This window comes from Crocuta crocuta, unplaced genomic scaffold, assembly GCF_008692635.1.
Source record: "Crocuta crocuta isolate KB4526 unplaced genomic scaffold, BGI_CrCroc_1.0 scaffold831, whole genome shotgun sequence".
In the NCBI taxonomy this organism is placed as follows: domain Eukaryota; kingdom Metazoa; phylum Chordata; class Mammalia; order Carnivora; family Hyaenidae; genus Crocuta; species Crocuta crocuta.
In genome coordinates, this window is record NW_027531990.1 from 1,238,019 (window position 1) to 1,260,510 (window position 22,492).

Consider the following 22,492-nt stretch of genomic DNA (forward strand, 5'->3'; position numbering starts at 1 on the left):
TAACATATTATTTGGTATAATGTCTTAAGTGATAGCATAGGTTTATGGCATGTACTTTTTCTCTTTAATAGGAAATGGAAGGCATTTTTTAAAGATGAGTTGAAACCATACAATTATACCTGAACTAAACCATAAAGTCATCCCTCATGCCCCCAATACTGCTCTATTACTTTCCAGAGAAAATAAATTTACATTAGTGTTGTATGTATATATATGTGTGTGTATCTATATCTATATAGATATATATCTAGATATATCTAGATACATTCATCTATAGATATATCTATATCTATATATCTATATAGATATCTATATATAGATATAGATATGGATACACACACATATGTTTGTATATTCATATATACCTTCTCTACACACACATACAGGTTACACATGTTTGTAGAAGTAGCTTTTCCTTTTTCCAAAATTTGGATCATACCCCACATCTTATTCTGTACTTCTTCTACTTAACATTGAACATTTCATGAATACTTTTCCTTTTGTTTTTTATAGCTTTTTAAAATATGAAACCTTTTTGAAAACAATTTTTTCACTTATTCCAAAATGTCCACTTCACATCTCCCAACTCAGAAATCCTGCTTATCAAAAAATAAGTATTTTGATTTGCTATAGACTCTTTTACATTTCTATACTTGTTTTGGCATCATCAGAAAAGACCAAGAACTGTAAAAATGCAAACTTGTTTTTTCTTGTGATGCTACCTCTCCCTTAAATGTTTTAGCCAGTTGTGTATTACCAACAAAATTACAGTAAAGTTAGTTTTGCATATGATGTATTTAAAAAAAATTTTTTTATAGTTTATTTATTTTTCAGACAGAGAGAGACAGAGCATGACCTGGGGAGGAGCAGAGAGAGAGGGAGACACAAAATCTGAAACAGGCTCCAGGCTCTGAGCTGCCAGCATAGAACCCGATTCAGGGCTCGAACCCACAAACTGCGAGACCATGACCTGAGCCAAAGTCAGACACTTAACTGACTGAGCCACCTAGGCACCCCTAAATATGAAGTATTTTAAAAGGGAGGAAAAAGAATTGTGCTCTTTCATTGTTACCATTCTCCAGATGGTGAGTTGAAATAGTGTAAAGATATGCATTTCTTCATTTAGTCCCATCAACTGAACTGAGGGCCAGCATGCTCAGATCAGATTCTGTGTCTTTATTTTATTTTTAAAACTGTTTTAACATTTTTTTAAACATTTATTCATTTTCAAGAAACAGAGAGAACAGAGCATGAGCTGGGGTAGGGCAGAGAGAGAGAGGGAGACAGAATCCAAAGCAGGTTCCAGGGTCTGAGCTGACAGCACAGAGCCCAACACGGGGCCCAAACTCACTGAGAATGAGATCATGACCTGAGCCAAAGTTGGACACTCCACTGACTGAGTCACCCAGGTGTCCCTCTGTGTCTTTATTTTAATGATCAAGAATACCGCAAGCATGAAGGAATGAAGCGTGCACACTTGCTACAGGTGGATGAGCCTTTAAAATATGCTCCTGGGTGGCTCAGTCGGGTAGGCCTCGGACTTCAACTCAAGTCATGATCTCACAGTTCATGGGTTCAAGCCCCGCATGGGGTTCTGTGCTGACAGCGCAGAGCCTGGAGTCTGCTTCGGATTCTGTGTCTTCCTCTCTCTCTGCCTCTCCCCAGCTCACACTCTCCTCTCTCTCTCTCTCTGTTTCTCTCTCTCTCATTCTCTCTCTCTCAAGGATAAACATTAAAAAATGTTTTTTAAATAAAATAAAATATGCTGAGAGAAAGGAGCCAAGCACAAAAGGACACGCAGCTTGCCCACTTGTTCTTCTAGCTGTGATGTCATTTTTCCTCATCTCTCTTAAAGTATTATGGGCTGAACAGGATCACTTGAGAAGTGGGGATCATAATCGAACATTTCTTTAGATGTGAGGAATGCTCCATGAACTACAAATACCATCTGCATGTGACGAAAACAGACAGCTGTGTGCCCTCCCTAAGTCACCGCATGTTTTTTTTCCTCTAACTCACTCAGCAACCCCAGTCGCTGTGCTGACCTTGTCTCCCGCTAACCCTTCCCTCCACATGCTGGTCATGGAATCACCCCTGCACTGTCTTGCCCACAGAATATTTCAGAATGTACCCTTCCGCTGGGAACATTTTGTCCTACCTGGTCTTCTTGTCATTTAGATATCTACCAGATTCACGTGACTTCTACTGAAGTAAGCTGGTTTCAGAACGGAATCAGTGGCTTCTACTCAGTGGTGGGCCAGCACCTAGGAAACAAACATGGCCATGGTTTTTCTTACTCTTGAATATTGTCTTCCCCGGTTTTACCCATTTCCACCCTGGGGATCCGGTCAGCCAAATTACTGCGCTCTTAATCTAGAGACAGTAAATATTATCTTTACCTTTAATATATTTTTTAATGTTTATTTATTGTTGAGAGAGAGAGAGACAGAGACAAAGTGTAAGTTGGAGGAGGAGCAGAGAGAGAAGGAGACCGAGAATCCGATGCAGGCTCTAGGCTCTGAGCTGTCAGCACAGAGCCCAGTGCAGGGCTTAAACTCAGAACTGTGAGATCATGACCTGACCCAAAGTCAGACGCTTAACCAACTGAGCCACCCAGGTGCCCCTACCTTTAATATATCTATGCATTTAATAAATGTGTACTGGGAAAATAGGAGATAGAGGGGAAGATGTGAGGTCCAATAAAGTGATGACAGATAAGCATATTCCCTGAAGAATCATAGAAAAAGATAGAAACATTTTTCAAGTACATTTGTTTTTTGATTTATAAATTAAAGGGAAAAAAGAGCAAACAGACAAAAAGAGTACAGTGACAAGACTTCAGTTTTAAAATATATTTTTATTATAAAATAACACAAATGATTTGCTTAAAATCATAAATAAATAAAAATCAGATATTTTTAAACTCTTTGCATAATTATTCTTGCTAATCATTTCATCTATACCTTTCCAGTCTTTCATTTACAGATCACATGATTGTGCAGATACATTAGCTCTTTCCAACTGTCTTGCAAACACACTTTTCTTCATTTCTTTATTTTTTTAATGTTTATTTATTTTTGAGAGAGAGACAGTGCAAACAGGGGAGGAGTAGAGAGAGAGAAAGACATAGAATATGAAGCAGGCTCCAGGCTCCAAGCTGTCAGTACGAAGCCCGATGTGGGGCTCTAACTCATGAACTGTGAGATCACGACCTGAGCTAAAGTCAGACGTTTAACTGATTGAGCCACCCAGGCACTCCACTTTTCTTTATTTCTTTATTGTGTGTATATGTGTGTGTGTGTGTGTGTGTGTGTGTGTGTGTGGTGAAGCATGTTTGTATTTTTTTCCTTTTATGATTCATAGGCTTTGTATCATTCTTCAGAAAGCATTTCCTACTCCCAAGATTATATGATTTTTTAAAAATAATTTGTATATGGTAAGATAGCAAAGGATGATAGAAAACCTTTCCTTTTTTTATAACAGGCTTTTTACAGACACTGAAATCAACTAGCCCCTGGGAAAAGAATGACATTGCATTTAATAGAGCTGAACATGTTTGGAATCATCAAGTATAAGATCAATTAACCAGAAAATTGATAGCCCCATAAATTTATATAGAAGCCTTTCAATGAAGCCACCTACAATTTATGAGTACTAGACAAGAAGGACACTTACAGAAAGAATCTGTACATTTTACTATTAAGTCACAATGAGATTCATTTAGAAATGTCATAAACTATTTTGAAAACTAAGTGCATGCACATACACAAAGCTTGTAGTCTTAAAATGGCTTCTTATCTTCAGAAAAACTTCGACTGAAGACATATCAGGTGTAATATATTTTATTTCCATTTGTATATGTAATTTGTTGGTTTTATTCATCGCAAATTAGGCTTTCTTATGTCACCTCTCCAATAACTTTGTAATCAATTAGCAATTTCAATTTGAAGCTCCTTTTCTGGTTAACATCTTTTTGTTTTGTTTTGTTTTGTTTTTAAATTTGAGTATATTTGACACACAATTTTACATTAGCCATAGGTGTACAACATAGTGATTCCACTTCTCTACAGGTTATGCTATACTCACAAGTATAGCTAACATCTGTTACCATAAATACTATTTCAATTTCATTGACTATATTCCCTATGCTGCATCTTTTATTCTGATGACTTATTCATTCCATAACTGGATGCCTGTATCTCCCACTCTTCTTTAGCCATTTGTCTCANCCCCCCACCAATGCCCTCCCCTCCCCTCTGGCAACCATCTGTTTGTTCTCCTTAAGTCTGATTCTGCCTTTTGCTTGTTTATTCATTTATTTTTTAGATTCCACATACGAGTGAAATCATATGGTGTTTCTCTTTTCAGTCTGACTTATTTCACCTAGCATAATACCTTCTAGGTCCATCCATGTTGTTGCAAATGGCAAGATCCCATCCTTTCTTATGGCTGTGTACTAGCCCATTATGTATATTCCACATCCTTATCCATTCATCTATCAATGGACACTTAGGTTGCCTCATCTTGGCTATTGTAAATAATGCCGCAACAGACATAGGGGTTCATACATCTTTTTGAATTAGTGTTTTTCTTTTTTGAGTTAATACCCAGCAGTAGAATTACTGGATTATATTTCTATTTTTCATTTTTTGACGAACCTCCACAATAGTTAAAAACTTTTAACACCCATGTCTATAAATTCAAAGAAATACAATAATTTCAACATCTTGTTATTTCTCAATGCCTTTTCCAATTACGCTTCTTTCTGAACAAGCTGCTTTGGTCTGACATCAGCTAGGTTGGGTACCTTATCACTTAAGTCACAATTAATATGTCATGTTTTCATTAATAAAATTGTTAAACAAAATATGGGGAGATTCAGGACTCTGCCATAGAATCTCCCATGAACTGACATCAAACATTAATCTACCTACTTTCTGACAGGCCCTTAATAACTATGACTCCATGTAACCACACTGAAATCCTGGAGATACCTTAATCAATTCTTTAGAGATATCATGAGAACTACTCTGCTAAAAGATGGACATATTATATGCACATTCCCCAGCTTTATCATCCTGATAACTCCATCAATCTAAGTGGATGATATTAATTTCCAATTGCCTGTTTGTAGTCAAAGTTATAGAATGTTATTGTATCAAGAGAATTTTCTAAAAGTGGGATTAGCCTTCCAATTTATCTGGGTTTTTTTTCTTAGTGACAATGTAAATGTCTCATTAGTATAAATAAATAATTTTTCATACTGGGTATAATTACACAAATTGCACATGCTGACTGTAGAAACTAGGATGACACAGAAAACACACAAATGAAAATAATTCATAATTTTAATATCTGGAGATAACTTGTGTTAACAGTTTGTTGAATATCCATCTAAGTATATAATTACATATATATAGCTATATTTTTCCTTATTTCAAATATAGTCCTACCTCTACCAGTTGACATATTGAAAACAAATAAATACACTCCAAAAAGCAAAACCAAAAGCAAAGTAGAGTGACATTTAAAAAACTAAATCTAAATACAGAGGCCTTAAGGAATATGTATATTCAAAGTATCTACAGAGGCTGCTAAGGAAATCTTTTTTTCCTTTGTCATCCACATTACTCATGACAAATGATCTACCCAGCTACGTACTCGTTCTTGAAAAATACAGTATAATATTGGCTCCAGTGGCTTCTCTCTAAAGAGTATCTTTCCATCCTGGTAACTTAATAACTCAACAAATTATTTTTCATCTCTTCAGGAAATTAAATTCATTTCTTGTTGAGGTCTTCATTTCAATTATTTCACCTATGTCAGGTGTGGAATTTCTGAATCATATATGTAGTAGTTCCATTTTTAATTTGTTGAGGAAATTCCATACTGTTTTCTACCATAACTTTAACATTTTACATTCCCACAAACAGTACACAAAAATTCCAATCTCTCCAGTCCTTGCTGACACTTAGCTTTGTTTTTTATTTTTATTCTTGCTAACAGCTATCTTTAATAGGTATGAAGTAACATCTCATTGTAGGTTTGATCTGTACTTCCCTGATGATAATGAGCTTGAGCAAAGGCTCATGTACCTGTTGGCCATTTGTAGATCTTCTTCAGAGAAATGTCTATTCAAGCCCTTTGTACATGTTTTAACCAGATTATTTACTTTGTGTTTGCTATTGAGTTGTAGGAGTTTCCTTTATATTTTGTATATAAACCCCTTATCAGATATAAAGTTTGCAGATATTTTCTCCTGCTCTGTAGGTTGCCTCTTAATTTTCTTGACCATTTCCTTTGCTGTGCAAAAGCCTTTAGGTCTGATGTAGTCCTACATGTCTAATTTTGTTTTTGTTGTCTGTACTTTGGTGTCATTGCCAAGGCCATTATCTATAGTCCTATATTGACTGCAGCGCTGTTCATAATAGCTGAGATATGGAAACAACCTGAATAGCCACCAATGGATGAATGGTTAATGCGTTATATACATAAAGGTGCATACATAAACTGGAATATTGTTCAGCATTAGAAAAAGAAGGATGTCATACACAACAACATGGAGGATATTTTGCACACAAAATAACCCAGTCATGGAAGAACAAACACTATCTGATTCCACTTATTATATTAAGTATCTGTAATTGTCAAGTTCAAAGAAGCAAAGTAGAATGATGGTTTCCAGGGGCTGGTGGAGGGGATAAGTGAGGAATTGTTATTCAACAGCTATAAAGTTTATGTTATGCAAGATGAGTGAGTTCTAGAAATCTGCCATACAATATAGTGTCTATCATTCTTCTTCCCTTTCTCTCTCTCTCCTCCTGCCTCCCTCCATAGTTAAAATAACTTATACAGATCAGCAAATCTAACAACAAAACTCATTCAATATCTGATATAAGTACCATTTGACCATGAGTAAGAGAAAGCCTTCTAGACAATGACAGTTTGCCTTTCACTACTGATGATTTGATCTGCAAGTAATATGTCAATTGAATGCAATAATCCTAAGGGAGATGGTTCTTTGAAAATCAGGTACTACTTTTGATGACATGGGCTTTGAGAAATGAGTAGTGTGATAGGGGCTGTTTAGGATGGGGCACAAAGGATTTGTAGCACACAGGATAAGGTGACTAAATCCTGGCTACCAGGTGGCACTATTAGCACATTCTGCTTTCTCAGTCAGTTAAGTTCACACTCTTGATCTTGGCTCAGGTGGTCATCTCACAATTTGTGAGATCTAGCCCCAGGACTGGCTCTGCACTGATAGAGTGGAGCCTGCTTGTGATTCTCTCTCTCCCTTTCTCTCTGCCCCTCCCCTGCTCATTTTCTCTCTCTCTCTCTCTCTCTCAAGGTAAATAAATAAACTTTTTAAAAAAATCTTCTTTCTAGAAGGGATTGAAGCATAATCCATCCAGAGAACTCTGAGGTATCCTGGAGTGACTCTGGAGAAACAAGCATTTTTGGTGCATGTCAATTCTAATCTAGTAGAGGGGCCAGAACAGGTTTGGGGCTTCTCCCAAAGCCCCACCTCTGAGAATAGTTACTATTTGAGCTGTCTTGAAGATCTCTGAAGCAGTCCATTCACAGGACTTTTTTCTTTTTATTTGACCTCATTCATAACTTGCTTAGTGTAAACAGTCCAATCCTCATGGCATTTGTCAAAAACAATCAGTGGCATCTCCTAAAATCACAACTGCCCAAGGTGGTAAAACCAGTAGGGTCAAACAAATGTCTTACCAAAGAATTTAAAAGGAAACACTGGTGAATGAGAATCCTCAGAGGGCTTTGAAAGCTCTGATTTTTCCCAGGAGATGCTGAAGTCCATTTGCAACATAGGGCTAAGTGCATGCCCAAGAACTACATGCAAAGGCCCTAAGCTCTCACCTCTGGCCAATGTTAAAGGTCTGTGCAAGTAGCAAGTGAAAGCTAAAATAATCCATGAATACACATGAGAAAGAATATCAAATTTTAAGAAGTAGTTCAGCAGTCACTAAACGAATGTTAACACTAATAATAAAAAGTTGCAACAACAAAAAACCCTACAGAGAAGGGAGGGGTGCCCAGGTGGCTCGGTTGGTTCAGTGTTGGATTCTTTTTTTAATTTATTTTTTAGTTTTTTTTTTAATGTTTCCTTTTTTTTTTTTTTTTTTATTTTTTTTTTTTATGTTTTTTTTTTTTTTTTTTTTTTTTTTAAGAGAACATAAGCAGAGAAGGGCAGAGAATGGAGGACAGAGGATCCGAAGTGGACTCTTCGCTGATACCAAGGAGCCAAATACAGGGCTGGAGCTCACAAGCCATGAGATCATGACCTGAGCCAAAGCTGGACACTCAACTGACTGAACCACCCAGGTGGCCCAAGCATTGGACTCTTGATTTCAACTCAGTTCATGATCTCACTGTTTTGTGAGTTAGAGCACTGCATCAGGCTCTATCAGACTCTGCGCTGAGTCTGCTTGGGATTCCCCCTCTCTCTCCGCCCCTCCCCCACTTGCTCTCTCTCTCAAAATAAATAGCTAAACTTAAATAAAATAAAGGGACATCTGGGTGGCTCAGTAGGTTAAGCATCTGACTTCAGCTCAGGTAATGATCTCACAGTTGGTGGATTCAAGCCCCGCATCAGGCTCTGTGCTGACAGCTCAGAGCCTGGAGCCTGCTTCAAATTTTGTGTCTCCCTCTCTCTCTGCCCTTCCCCCGCCCCCAGTCCTCCCCCCATGTGCACAAGCACGCTCTCTCTCTCAAAAATAAACATTAAAAAAATTTTTTTAATTCCTAAGGGGAAGGGAAATTAGATTTCCAGGATTGCAACACTAGTCACAATGGCCAGCTTAAAAAAAAAAGCAGCAGCAGCACAAATAAACAGGAAAGTATGGCCCATACAGAGGGGGAAGAAGTCAATATAGGTCAATAGAAATTATCTCTGAGGAACCTATTTTGGTGGAATTATCACTTAAAAAATTAAATCAGCTCCTTTCAATATCTTTGAAGAACTAAAACAAACCACCTGTAGGAACTAAACGGCACGGCACTTCTGGTTTCTAGTCCAACCTCACAAGAAATAAAAAGCTGAATAGACTGAAAAACAAACAGCTGTCCTTGGATCTGGAATAGAGAGAAGACACAGGGGAAACTGCTGCCCCCAAGAATGGAGAACATAGGGAGTCACGGCTTATGTACAAAACTGCCACTGGGACCAGTGCTGAGTAGGAAACAGGGATTGTGAAAGCCTCTAGCAGGACAAAGTCTGCGGGGGGTGGGTGCCGGGTGGGGGGGGAAGACACCTGAGACGTACTTCTGGGCTCTTGAGCAGGTTCCCATAGTACCATAGTAAGTATTTAAAAAAAAAAGTCCCCTCAAGCTTCCAGCAACGGGGCGGGGAGGAACCATTTTGAAAGACAGAGCGCTAGGTTTCTCTTAAGAAGTCCTGTCCGGAGGGGACACGAGTTCACCACAGCCTAACCTGACAGGGTTTTATCAGAGCCTAATAGATTTGGGGAAGGGAAATCCCCAACCTCAGCCCACTCTCACCATCTTGTCCCACCCAAAGGAGGAGGAAAATCACTTGTGAAGATCATCACAGTCCAGAGTCATAGGATCATTAAAAGACTGAGGCCTAATCAGAGGACTAGACAATGTACCCCTCCCCCCCATACCTCCCGGTAACACTACAAAATGATTATTTAAAGTTCTTTTTATCCAGTACATCATGTTGGATATCCAGAAAAAAACACAAGGCATGCGGAAGGTTACAAAACATCATTTGAAGGGACACACAAAACATCAAAACTAGACCTAGTAGGGTCATCGGATTTATAAGACCAATAATTTAAAACAATTATGATTAATATGCTAAGGGCGCTAATGGATAGACAGCATGTAACAACAGATGGTCAATGTAAATAGAGAGATGAAAATCCTAAAGAAAATAAAAAGAAATCAGATTAAAAAAAAAACACTATAACAAAAATGAAGAATGCCTTTCATGGGTTTGTTCACAGACTGGGCGCAGCTAAGGAAAGAATCCCTAATCTAGGAGATTTAGCAATAGAATCCTCAGACACTAAACAGTCGAAAAGCAAAGAGAATATTGAAAAAAAATCAGAACTGAATATCCAAGGACTGTGGGACAATTACAAAGGTTGGTATCACATATGCATAATGGCATAATGAGTACACCAGAAAAGAGAGAAACAAACAGGAAAAATATTTGAAATTTCAAATTACCAAATTTTCCACTTTCTTAAACCAGAGGCGGGAAAAAGAAAAAGAAAATTAAACCCAAACTAAGCAGAAGGAAGGAAATTACAAAGACTATATAATGGAAATAAATGAAATAGAGAAGAGAAAAACAGAAGCAAAGATCAACAAAACCAAACGTTGTCTCTGAAAAGATCCATGGTATTGACAAAATTTAGCTATACTGATTAAAAAATTAAAATAATCAAATTACTAAATGAATGATGAATGAATACAATAATAAAAAATGGGCCATCCTTGCCAACTTTACAGAAATAAAAAGAATAATAAGAAAGTAGTATGAACAACATTATGTCAACAAATTAGATAATCTAGGTGAAATAGACAAGTCCTAAAGAGAGAAAAACCACTTAAACTAACCCAGGAAGAAATAGAAAATCTGATTAGACTTATAACAAGAGACTGAATTAACTAAAAAGAATAAGCCCACAAATAAGTATCTAGGATCAGATGGCCTCAGTGTTAAATTAAAAAAAGTTTAAAGAAATATTAACACTGATGCATCAGAAACTCCTCAAGAACTATATGAAGAAAGAAGAAAAACACTTGCTCTTATTTCACTGATATCAAAAGAAGACAAATACATTACAAGAAATAAAACTACAGATGAAGTTTCATAATGAACAACTGAGATATCCTCAGAAGAGTAGTAAATCTAATCTAACAAATATAAAACAAATCATACAACATGACCAAATGAGATTTGTTTTACTAAAAAAAAGTTGGTTAGACATCTAAAATCAATGTAATAAGCTGTATTCACAGAACTTAGGACAAAAATCATATGATCACTATCACTATAATAAATTCAGAAAAAAACATCTGACAATATTCAACAAAGCAGGAAAAGACGGAAATTTCTTTCAACCTGTCAAAGGGCGGGCATATCTGGTCAGGGTGATTAGGGGAGTAAAAGGAAGAAACGACATCGAGATTCAAAAGGAAGAAGTTAAAACTGTTTTGCAGTTGATAGGATCTTGTGCATAGAAATTCATAAGGAATTTGCAAAAAATTGTGAGAACTATTGATGGAGTTCAGAAAATTTACAAGATACAAGATCAATATGCAAAAATAAATTTGATGTCTACACCTTTGCAATGGCTTGCAGAGACTGCTACAAATAATTCCATTTACAGTAGCACGAACAAAAATAAAAAGCTTAGGAACAAATTTAATGAAAGACATGCACACTGGTACAATGGAAATTACAAAACATTGTTTTAAAAAATGACAGCTTACATAACTGGGAAGACGTTTCACAGTCATGATTTGGAGGACTTAGTAAAGTGAAAATGGCAATGTTCCCAAATTGATCAAAAGATTAAACCAAATTTCTACAAAAAATCCCAGCTGACCCATCTTCAAAAATTGACATGCTATCCTAAAATTTACTACTATTCTAATTTTTGCATGGCAATTCATTAGAAAACCTCCTTAGCAGCTTCATTTCTTGCAGTGTGTTTCTCTAGTTTTGATATACCACAAAATTCACCCTCTTAAAGTGTTGGAGTGCCTGGGTGCCTAAGTCGGTTAAGCCTCTCTGACTTCTGATTTTGGCTCAGGTCATGATCTTATCATTTGTGTGATGGAGCACCATGTCGGGCTCCATGCTGGGAGCCTGCTTGGAATTCTCTCTCTTTCTCCCTCTTTGCACTCCTCCCCCCATAAATAAATAAACTTAAGAAAATAAAATGTACAGCTTGATGATTTTTAGTATGTTCACAGACATGTGCAAACATCAACATTATCTAAATGTAGACCCTTGTCACCTCACCAGAAGGGAATGCTGTCATTCATTATCAATTACTCCTCACTCTCCTTTTCTTTTTCCCTGTAACCTACTTAATGATATATGAATATCCCAATAAAGCTTTTATTTTAAAAAGGGGGACATCCCCCCACACCCAGTCCATAAGAATATATACACATTCCTTACAGCCCATAGGAATGCACGTGTGTAACAAATGCTAGGATGTTCATCACATCCATGCCATGAAAATTAAGCACCCATAAAACAATAAGGTATTAAAATATTACTTAAAGTAATTGTCATCAGGGTTAAGTGAGTGAAGCTAGATATAGAACAATATATGGAATATAACTTCATTTTTATAAATGAGTAATGAACTTTACCAAAGGTGTGTGTGTATGTGTGTGTATATACATATATATATATATATGATATTTGTATATGACTACATGGCATTGAGGAAAGGTTGTTAACTGCTAGTCACATGAGAAATGGGAAGAGAGAGATAGATTAGACATGCCAACAAAAAAACTACCCTTCATATAAATCCATGGGTGATATGACTCTGTGCATGTATGTAATATTATGCACATGTTCCTATTCATAAAGATAAGAGGACAATCAGCAAAATACAAGTACACTGTTTCAAGATACTGAAATTTCAGGATATTCTCAATTTTGTACTGTTTAATTCATTTTTATCACCCTGATATAAATTCAGAATTAAAAATGATTGGGGCACCTGGGTGGCTCAGTCGGTTAAGCTTCTGACTTCAGCTCAGGTCATGATCTCACAGTTTATGGGTTTGAGCCCCACATCTGGCTCTGTGCTGACAGCTCAGAGCCTGGAACCTGCTTCAGATTCTTTCTCCCTCTCTCTCTGGCACTCCACACTCGCACTTTCTCTCTCTCTCAAACATAAACAAACTAAACATAAATTTAATTTAAACAACTAAATAAACAACTAAAATAAACAACTAAAATAAATTTATTAAAAAAAGAATTAAAAATGATTCAACTATCTTTTCAAGGAAAGTAAATAAAAATTATCCATTTGAATATATCTCTAATGCACCAACTCACGCAGGATTAGCCTATTTCTTTTTGCTTTTGTCTATGGAAAAACACCCTTAACATGAGTGGTAAGAATAGAAAGACAGAGTGGTGTCATCAATACTTTGTGTTAAACAGGCTTCAGTGTCCAGCCCTCGTCTTTCCACACTGAGCATCTATTTTAACATCTTAGAGTACTGTTTCCTCAGAAACAATCGAATATAATGAAAAGACGGCCCTGATGCCATGGTACAGAATATTCAAAGTGTGTAATATTACACCAGATGCCTTGCAAAAGATATATTAAAATGAGATGAATTTCTCTGAGTAACTTCATGTTACAAGTCAAAATCTCTGGCATTTTAATTTAGTATTTTCTTTGCCTTCTGAATCCAGTAAGTTAGGGTCCTGAAGATTTTAGTCTGGTTAAGTTACTCTACTCACATACAAAGTAATGGACACCACCAAAATGTTTGTTACACGAAGAAAAAAATTTTTTCTCCAAAATTTCTGTAAACACACCTGTTTACCCAAATAAATGTATTGTCAGTTAACTTTTATTGATGTTAAACAGAATAATCCTTAACCCTGAAGTCAAAAACACCACAAAGGACAAAACATCTGTATTTTTTCTTTATAGGGTGGGTCAGGTTTCTGGAGAATCAGTTAGATGTTGTTCCAAGGAAGTCAGTGGGTTATAGGTTAGATTAGACCGACACAGAGGTCGACACTGGCTAAAGCAGTCAGTATACGGCAACAGTTCCTCTGGGACCAGGAGGGTGCCCACATGGCAGGAATGTGATTCTAGAAAAGACAGGACATAGTGTACAAAGTATGCGTTAAAATTCTATACTCAGTAAGGCCGTGATTATGATTTTTTTAAAAACTCAACCTTCGTTTTTAATCAACTCTGTAACAGTCTGATAATGTACTTTTTAAATGTTATTTATTTCATTTTGAGAGGAAGTGTCAGTGGGGGAGGGGCAGAGAGCAAGAGGGGGACAGAGGATCCCAAGAGGGCTCCCTGCGGATAGCAGCAAGCCAGATGCAGGGCTTGAACTCACAAACCCCTAAGATCAGGACTTGAGCCAATGTCGGATGCTCAACCAACGGAGCCACCTGGTGCCTCAGATGGTGTATTTTTAAAGTATCCAATGGTAATGGCCCTTTGCATTTATGATTTAGTTAAACAATCCCACACCCACTCCTCGGAGGGCCCGTCTCTGTGCTCCTTTATACTCTGGATATACCCTTCTAATAATGTTTGGTATTTTTATATTGCAAATATTTAAACAATAGAGCCAATATGTATGCTTCACTGGAAGAGCTTCAAGGACAGAGACCTATTTGTGTTTTTATTTTTGAGATCCTTTTACTTCTTATAGTAGTACCTGTGTCACATAATAAAGAAATAAATATTAGGCAAGTTTATGAGCTAGCTAAATATGTATATATGAATGAATGAATGAATTTATATACAAAATAAAGTTTGATGAGATAAACAAATTAATGAATACTTGTCAAACTATAATTAAGTCACAATTTTAAGCACATTATAAGGGAAAGACAGCAGGATGGCCAAAGAGTGAAGAAAACATAAATATATCACCATCTCTATGCTAACTTCTTTATTTTTCTTACATTTATTTATTTGTTTGTTTATTTATTTTGTGAGGTGAGGAGGGGAAGGGGGAGAGAGAGAACCCCAAGCAGGCTCTGTGTCAGCAGCACGGAGCCAGACACAGATCTCAAGAATCATGAGATCATAACCTGACCCCAAATCAAGAGTTGGATATTTAACAGACTGAACCAGCCAGGTGCCCGCTGTGCCAGTATCTAAGGAGCCTTTGAGAGCAGGTAAGATACCATGATGAGATATGTATATTCACTCTGAAAAGAAGGAATACTTGAAAACTTAACTGCTGATACTTTATCAGTAGGCCGTAATTGCTTTAATACAAATGTTCCTTCCCACAAAACACATACATACTGTCATCATCTTCATTTAGGAGTTGCCTGCAAGAGAAGGCATTGTGTCCTCAATGTTATAGGGTGCAGGGCTGAGAGGGAAAAAGAACAATTCCACTAGATATTTTTACATAAGAAAATAAAAATATATAGTCATTTTCAGTTATAAACCATTGCTTTGACAACCACCCACTTAGATACCATTTACTGCTTGTATTTAACATAATTGAGACTATATTGATAACATCAATTCATGCAGAGAGAATGGGGAAAAATGAATAGGATACTTGAAAATGCTATTGTCTGTACTTAAAGGCTTTTATATTACTGTAGTGCTTTTTTTCTTTTTTCTTTTCTTTTTTTTAATTTTATAGTCATAAGGTCTTCAAACTCAATGGAAGAGAAAGTAAGAAACATTTCTCTGACATTGTGAATTGTAATTAAGATTCAAATAATGCTACAGTGATAGGCAAAGGCACACTTGATGTGTAAAATCAATGGCTGTTTGTTTGTTTTGAGGTTGTTGGGATAAAATCAATTTGGTAAACACAGAGGAGGAAATGGCAAGTCACTAGCACATGTGACTGTCAGGATCCTCTTCCTCTGAGTTAATAATTTGGGTTTAAACTTAAGCTATTTGATGTAAGAAATTGGAATTTTTAGTTTTGACATTTTTAAGAATGGCAGATGCATGAAGAAGGTCCTGAGGATAATTTCCAAAACTCAGAAAGAGAACAGTGAATTTAATGGAAAGAATGTAAGACCCCTGCCCTCACCTGCACCCTCAGACTGAAGTCCTAAGGACTGGGAACATCAGGCAACAGGGGTTTCTGTGACCAATCACGCAGCCCCTCAAAACCAAGTCATTTTCAAGGCAGTGAGGGGTGCCTGGGTGCCTCAGTCAGTTAAGCATCTGATTCCTGATCTTGGCTCAGGTCAGGATCTGGCAGTTCATGAGTTCAAGCTCTGCATGGGGCTCTGAGCTAACCATGTGGAGCCTGCTTGGGATTCTCTCTCTCCCCACTTTCTCTCTGCCCCTACGCTGCTTTCTCTCTCTGTCTCTCAATATAAACAAATAAACTTTAAAAACTAAAAATAAAATAAAGGCAGTGAACACATGGCTACTCCAGCATGGCAGGATTGAGGTCTCTCTGACTGGAGGCATGTGCCATGTCTCTTTTGTATCTGCGCCCTCTAAGTAGGCATGTCTGGGAAATAATGGAGCAGACCCACACTGTGCTGGATTTGCTCCCCTCACGGACAGCTCTTTTCTTCCTAACCCTAGGAACAAATAAAAAGCATTCATATTTCTGGTTGTTAGTTTATGGTTAAATTTCTATGGTCTTCTCTTCAGAGAAGCACAGGGCCACCCTATTACCTATACAAGTAGATGTCCTCAGGAATTCAGCTATTGCAGAAGCTATCCTGATTTGTTTTGTTACCAGCCATAATTCTGCATCTACACACACGTGCACAAACGCGCGCGCGCGCACACACACACACACGGGGGGGGGGGGGGGCGGGNTCTGTGTCTCCTCTTTCTGTCCCACCCTGTTTGCACTCTGTCTCTCTCTATCTCTCAAAAATGAACAAACATTGGGGGGCCTGGGTGGCTCGGTGGGTTAAGTGTCTGACTTCAGCTCAGGTCATAATATCACGGTTCGTGGGTTTGAGCCCTGTGTCGGGCTTTGTGCTGACAGCTAGCTCAGAGCCTGGAGCCTGTTTCAGATTCTGTGTCTCCCTCTCTCTCTGACACTCCCCTGCTCACACTGTCTCTCTCTCTCTCTCTCCAAAATAAATAAAACATTAAAAATTTTTTTTAATGAATAAACATTAAAAACTGTTAACAAAAATTTAAAAATGTATTGTTTTATATTAATATATAATCCATTAAGTGTTAGAAGATGCACTTAAAACCTTGTATATAAATTTAAAATATTCCATATACTTAAAAAATACTTGTTTACAGTATTATAAAAAAAGAAATCACTTTATGTATTTTAATTAATTCTTCCCCATTGAAAACTTAAGGTGAGGGAATGTGTACTTAAGAAATAAAACTGAAGTTTTCTGTCAACTCTCCCTCCTGCTAGCTGAGTTCCCATATATGTATTTCACAAGAAGTTCCAATAATAGAACTAGTTTCCCAGGCATTAGCAGCCATAGGACGGACAGGAGGCTAAGTCCACCATCAGACCTCCTCAGTTCTTAGCGCCAGCCATTACCAGCTGTGTGTCTTTAGGAAAGGAATATTTAATCTGAGTTCTGATTTAATTACCCATAAAATACAAGTAGTGATAACCCTTTGCAGAGCTTGAGGATGAAATGAGACAGAATGTTTAATGTGCTCTCTACACATTTTGGAACCCAGTAAATCATCAATAAACGATACTAGAATGCCAGTTAATATGACCATTGTCATGTATAGATCAGGAATTAAGATTCATGCCTTAGGCATGTTTCCTTTTAGAGCTGAGGAATACCAGTAATGCTGCCTCCTGATGGCTTATTTTATCCTCAGCCACCCTTCCTTGTCATGGTCCCAGCCTCCAGAGCTTAACCACCCACAACCTTAAGAAGCCTTCCAGTCTTTTACTGGCAGTCATCTCTCATGTGAGAACTCTTTGCTTCTGGCTTCCCGTTGCTGGGCTCTCCCCATCCACAGATATTCCATGTTGGGGCCTGCCTACCTCCTGGTGCTTGCTTACACAGTTGTCAGATTGATCTGTTTGCTGGATTGGGTTTTCTGCAAGGTCGTGGAGCTGTGTCTGCCTCAAACTTAACTTCTACTTATCCAACGACTTACCCTGGACCCCTGTTGTGAATTTTAGCACCAGCTATTTGAACGCAACAGGTGCAAGCTACTTGTGTTAAGGAAATCTGTTACATTCACTTTCACAAATATCGCCAAGAAGCAGGGTGAATCAGAAAATCCAGAATTAATTATTTCATGGCCTTCAAAAAACCAACCTGTCTTAACTTTTAATTTAATCATCACAAAATTTATGGAAGGTCAGTAGTAACTGTTTCCAATGTATAAGAGAAAACCTGCCAATATTTCCTAAAGAATGTTCATCCATATTCTTGAGTGATATTGGTTGGTACTTTTGTAATTATCATTATGCAAGTCTCAAAAAACATTTGTGGGGGTACCTGGGAGGGCTCAGTTGGTTGAGCATCCAACCCTGGATTTCAGTTCAGGTCACGATCCCAGGGTCGTGGGATAGAACCCCATGTCGAGCTCTGTGCTGAGCATGAAGGCCTGCTTAAGTTTCTCTCCCTCGGCCCCTCTGCCCCTCTCCCCTGCTCACGCTCTCTCTCTCTCTCTCTCTCTCTCTGAAAACAACACCATTTTCCTTCTGCTCTATTTTCTAAAAAACTTTAAGATTGCTACTATGTCTTACTTAAATGTTTGAGCGAATTCACCAATGAAACTGGGCATAGAGTTCTCACTGTGGGAATACGTTGATACTGAATTAAATTTCTTTAATGAATGTAGAGCTACTCAGTTTTTCTTATTTTGTGTCATTCAGGTAAAAGGTTTTACAAGGAACTTGTTTATTTCATATAACTAATAAATTTATTGTATTCAACTGCTCTTCCCTCAGTATTTGTAAATTGTGCTTTATTATTTTCTATAGCAGCCTTGCTACATTTTTTAATATTCTTCTTTGAATTGTGATAAAATAGACATAACAAAATACACACAGTATTAAAACCATCTCAACCATTTTTAAGTATACAGTTCAGCAGTGTTAAACGCAGTCACCTGTGTAATGAATGCCCACAATACTTTTCATCTTGCAAAACTAAAACTCTATACCTGTAAAACAATTCCCCATTCCCTCTTCCCTCCAGATCCTGGCAACTGTATCCTAATTTGGGTCTTTGTTAATCTGACCACTGATGTAAGCAGTATCATACGGTATTTGTCCTTGTGCAAAGGCCTTATTTCACTTAGCATGATATCCGCAAGGTCCATCCATGTTGTAGCTAATGTGTCAGAATGCCCATCCTTTCCAGTGCTGCATTTGGCTATTATGAATAATGTTGCTATGAATATGGATGTACAAATATCTTTTCAAGGCCCTGCTTCCAATTATTTTGGGTTTATACTTCACAGTGGAATTGCTGGATCATATGGTCATTCCAGTTTTTAATTTTTTGAGGAGCTGTCATATGTTTTCCATAGCAGCTACACCATTTTAGATTCCCTCAACAATGTGCAAAATTTCCAATTTCTCCACATCTTCACCAACACTTACTTTCTGTGTTCTTTTTAAACAGTAGCCATCCTAATGGGTGTGAGGTTGTCTGCATTTTTTATTTTTTTCTTTCCTGTAGCTGACACTACTCTAAGTGCTTTACATATATGTTCCTTAATACATTTCATGCTCACAACAATAATGAGCTAAGTATGATCATTAGCCCTGTTTGGAGAATGTTTGTGGATTCACTTAAGATACAAAGAAAGAGTTTTATGTTTCAAAACTGCATTTTTGAACTCTGTTAAGCATGTAAAGAGAAGATATTGTTCACTTTAGCCCATCACGAACAGAAGCAGAAAGCTCCACCCTCACTAGAATTTTTACCAGTTTTCTAAGTCAGTTGCATCAATTTTCAAGGACACTAGGCTTTTAGCACTATGCTATGTCAGGATTCAACTATTAATTATTTTCTAACAAAACCACAGCTTTTGTAGTGAATCTCATATTTAATACTGAGAGATCCAAGTTAGTAAAGTGAGAAAGTTACTGAAAAACTTTAAGTCTAGTATTTTCACCTGTAAAATAAAGGAAAATCTGTAAAATGAGGAAAATCACAGCTTTTCCCCTACGGGTTATCTATGAAGATGGCACGCAACAAAGCTTGGGAAGAGCAGCTCTCAAAGTGGTCCACAGAGCTCGGCGGTCCCAAAGACTTAGATTAAGTCCATTAAAGCAAAATTATTTTCACAAGAGTACTAAGATGTTATTCACCTTTTTCACTGTTGACATTTGTACTGATGATGCACAATTGATGGTGTGACAAAATGAGAAATATGCATGAAGTAAGAACTTTTGCTTTCTGAAATATTATGATTATCCTCAGGAAAAATGCAATAGCTTGAGTTGAGAGGTAAAGTAGCTCCGCCTTTCATGGGGACACTAGTTTTACTGAAGAGAATAACTAATAGACATAAATACTTATTCGAATGAATATTTGACATTTTCTTGAAAATGAAGAAAAGGAGCTTATTGCTTCAAGGAAAACAGCTGTGAAGTATTTGTTGACAAAGATATAATTCAAGATTTCAAACAGAAATTATTACCTGTCATTGGAAAATTTATCTCTGCCACAGTGAAATCAACATGCCATACTTTCAGCGTTTTCTGATAAGAATAGTAGTGATACCAGTAAGTGTGATTTTTAAAAATTATATAATGAGGGGCTCCTGGGTAGCTTAGTTGGTTAAGTGCACAACTTTGGTCAGGTCATGATCTCATGGTTCCTGAGCTCCAGCCCTTCATCAAGCTCTGTGCTAGCAGCTCAGTCTGGAGCCTGCTTCAGATTCAGTGTCTCTCTCTCTCTCTCTCTCTCTCTGCCTGACCCCTGCTTGCACTCTGTCTCTCTCCCTCTCAAAAAAATAAACATTAAAAATGTGTCAACATTTGGATGGACTATGTAATTCAGTGAACCAATAATTTCTAAATGATCAAATTCATGCATAGGTAGGGGTGCCTGGGTGGCTCAGTCAGCTAAGTGTCTGACTTCAGTTCAGGTCATGATCTCACGGTTCATGGGTTCGAGTCCCGCATAGGGCTCTGAGCTGACAGCTAGCTCAGAGCCTGGGACCTGTTTCAGATTCTGTATCTCTCTCTCTCTCTGACCCTCCCCTGTTCATGCTCTCTCTCTCTCTCTCAGAAATAAATTTTAAAAAACCATAAAAAATTTTTTTAATCATGCATAGGTAAAAGATTTATTATAAGGGGGGCCAGGTACCTGGGTGGCTCAGTTGGGTAAGCATCCAACTTTGGCTCAAGTCATGATCTCACAATTCATGGGTTCGAGCTCCATGTTGGGCTCTGTGCTGACAGCTCAGAGCCTGAAGCCTGCTTTGGATTATGTGTCTCCCTCCCTCTCTCTCTGCTGTTCCCTTGTTTGTGCTCTCTGTCTCTTTCTCTCAAAGATGAATAAACATTTTTAAAAAAGATTTATTAAAAGGGAAAAGGAGGGATGCCCGGGTGGCTGTTGGTTGAGCATCTGTCTCTTGATTTCAGCTCAGGTCATGATCCTATGGTCATGGGAGAGAGCCCCACCTTAGGCTCCACACTGAGCTTGGAGTCTGTTTAAGATTCTTTCTCTCCCTCTGCCTCTCTCTCCAACTCACTCTTGCTGTCTCCTCACACTGCTCCAAAAAAGGGGGGTCAAGAGAGACCAAAGGAATCTTGTAAATCTTGATATATTAAAATTCATTGATATGGTTTCATATTCCTCATTGTGACTAACCTTTAAGAAACTCCCACTTGCCAAGTTTTGGTATAGTATCAAAGAAGAATATTCTCAATTATAGGAAAGATTAAAAAACATTCTTATGTTTTTCTAACTATATTTCTGAACAAGTCTGCATTTTCTTCATATACTGAAATAACATATTACAGCATACTAAATCCAGATGCTGATGAGTATCCAGCTTTTATTAAGAAAGACATCAAAGGTACTTATAAATTTATAAAACAACATCACTTCTGAGCTTCTTCTTTTTCTTTGTAATGTTTTATTTATTTCTGAGAGACAGGGGAGGATCAGAGAGAGAGGGAGATACAGAATCCAAAACAGGCTCCAGGCTCTGAGCTGGCTGTAGCACAGAGCACGACCTGGGGCTTGAACCGATAAACTGTGAGATCATGACCTGAGCGGAAGACAGATGCTTAACCGACTGAGCCACCCAGGCGCCCCTAATCTTTTTCTTTTAAAAAGTTATTTCATATGAAACTTGCTCATTAGGGTAAATTTTAATGGATCTAATACAGGCATTTTTAAATCAATTCATAAATATAATAAAATGCACACTATTAACATTCACACATTTTTAAAGTCTTATTTCACCTTACATCTTTCTACTAGTCAAAACATTTAACTGTAGACAAGAAACCATCTTATAATCAGGAGGGTCTTTAAAACATCCTATTATGCCCTTTTCTCTTTTCTCAACACAGACTCCTGACACTCATGTCTTGATCCTTTCTAGCTCTCTACCCTGAGGGATTCAGATACAACAGCTAACTTCTCATAAATTCAATTTCACACTTCATAAATATGTCGTAAGCAAAATAAAAAGTAATGAAACCATCAAAACAAGAAAATCAAGAAAGTGACCAAGTATCTTAAGTAAATTCATTGGCTGCTAAAGAAAAAAATTATCAAAGTGGCTGCAAGAAAATTAGCCTGAAACTGAAATTTAAACAATCACAGGTTACCGCTTCA

General features: G+C 37.4%; 1 pseudogene; it reads left to right on the forward strand.

The window, feature by feature from the left end:
- The first annotated feature begins 9,963 nt into the window (after window positions 1-9,963).
- The window catches only part of LOC144240682 (T-complex protein 1 subunit gamma pseudogene), a 61,991-nt pseudogene continuing 49,462 nt past the window's right edge, over window positions 9,964-22,492 (forward strand).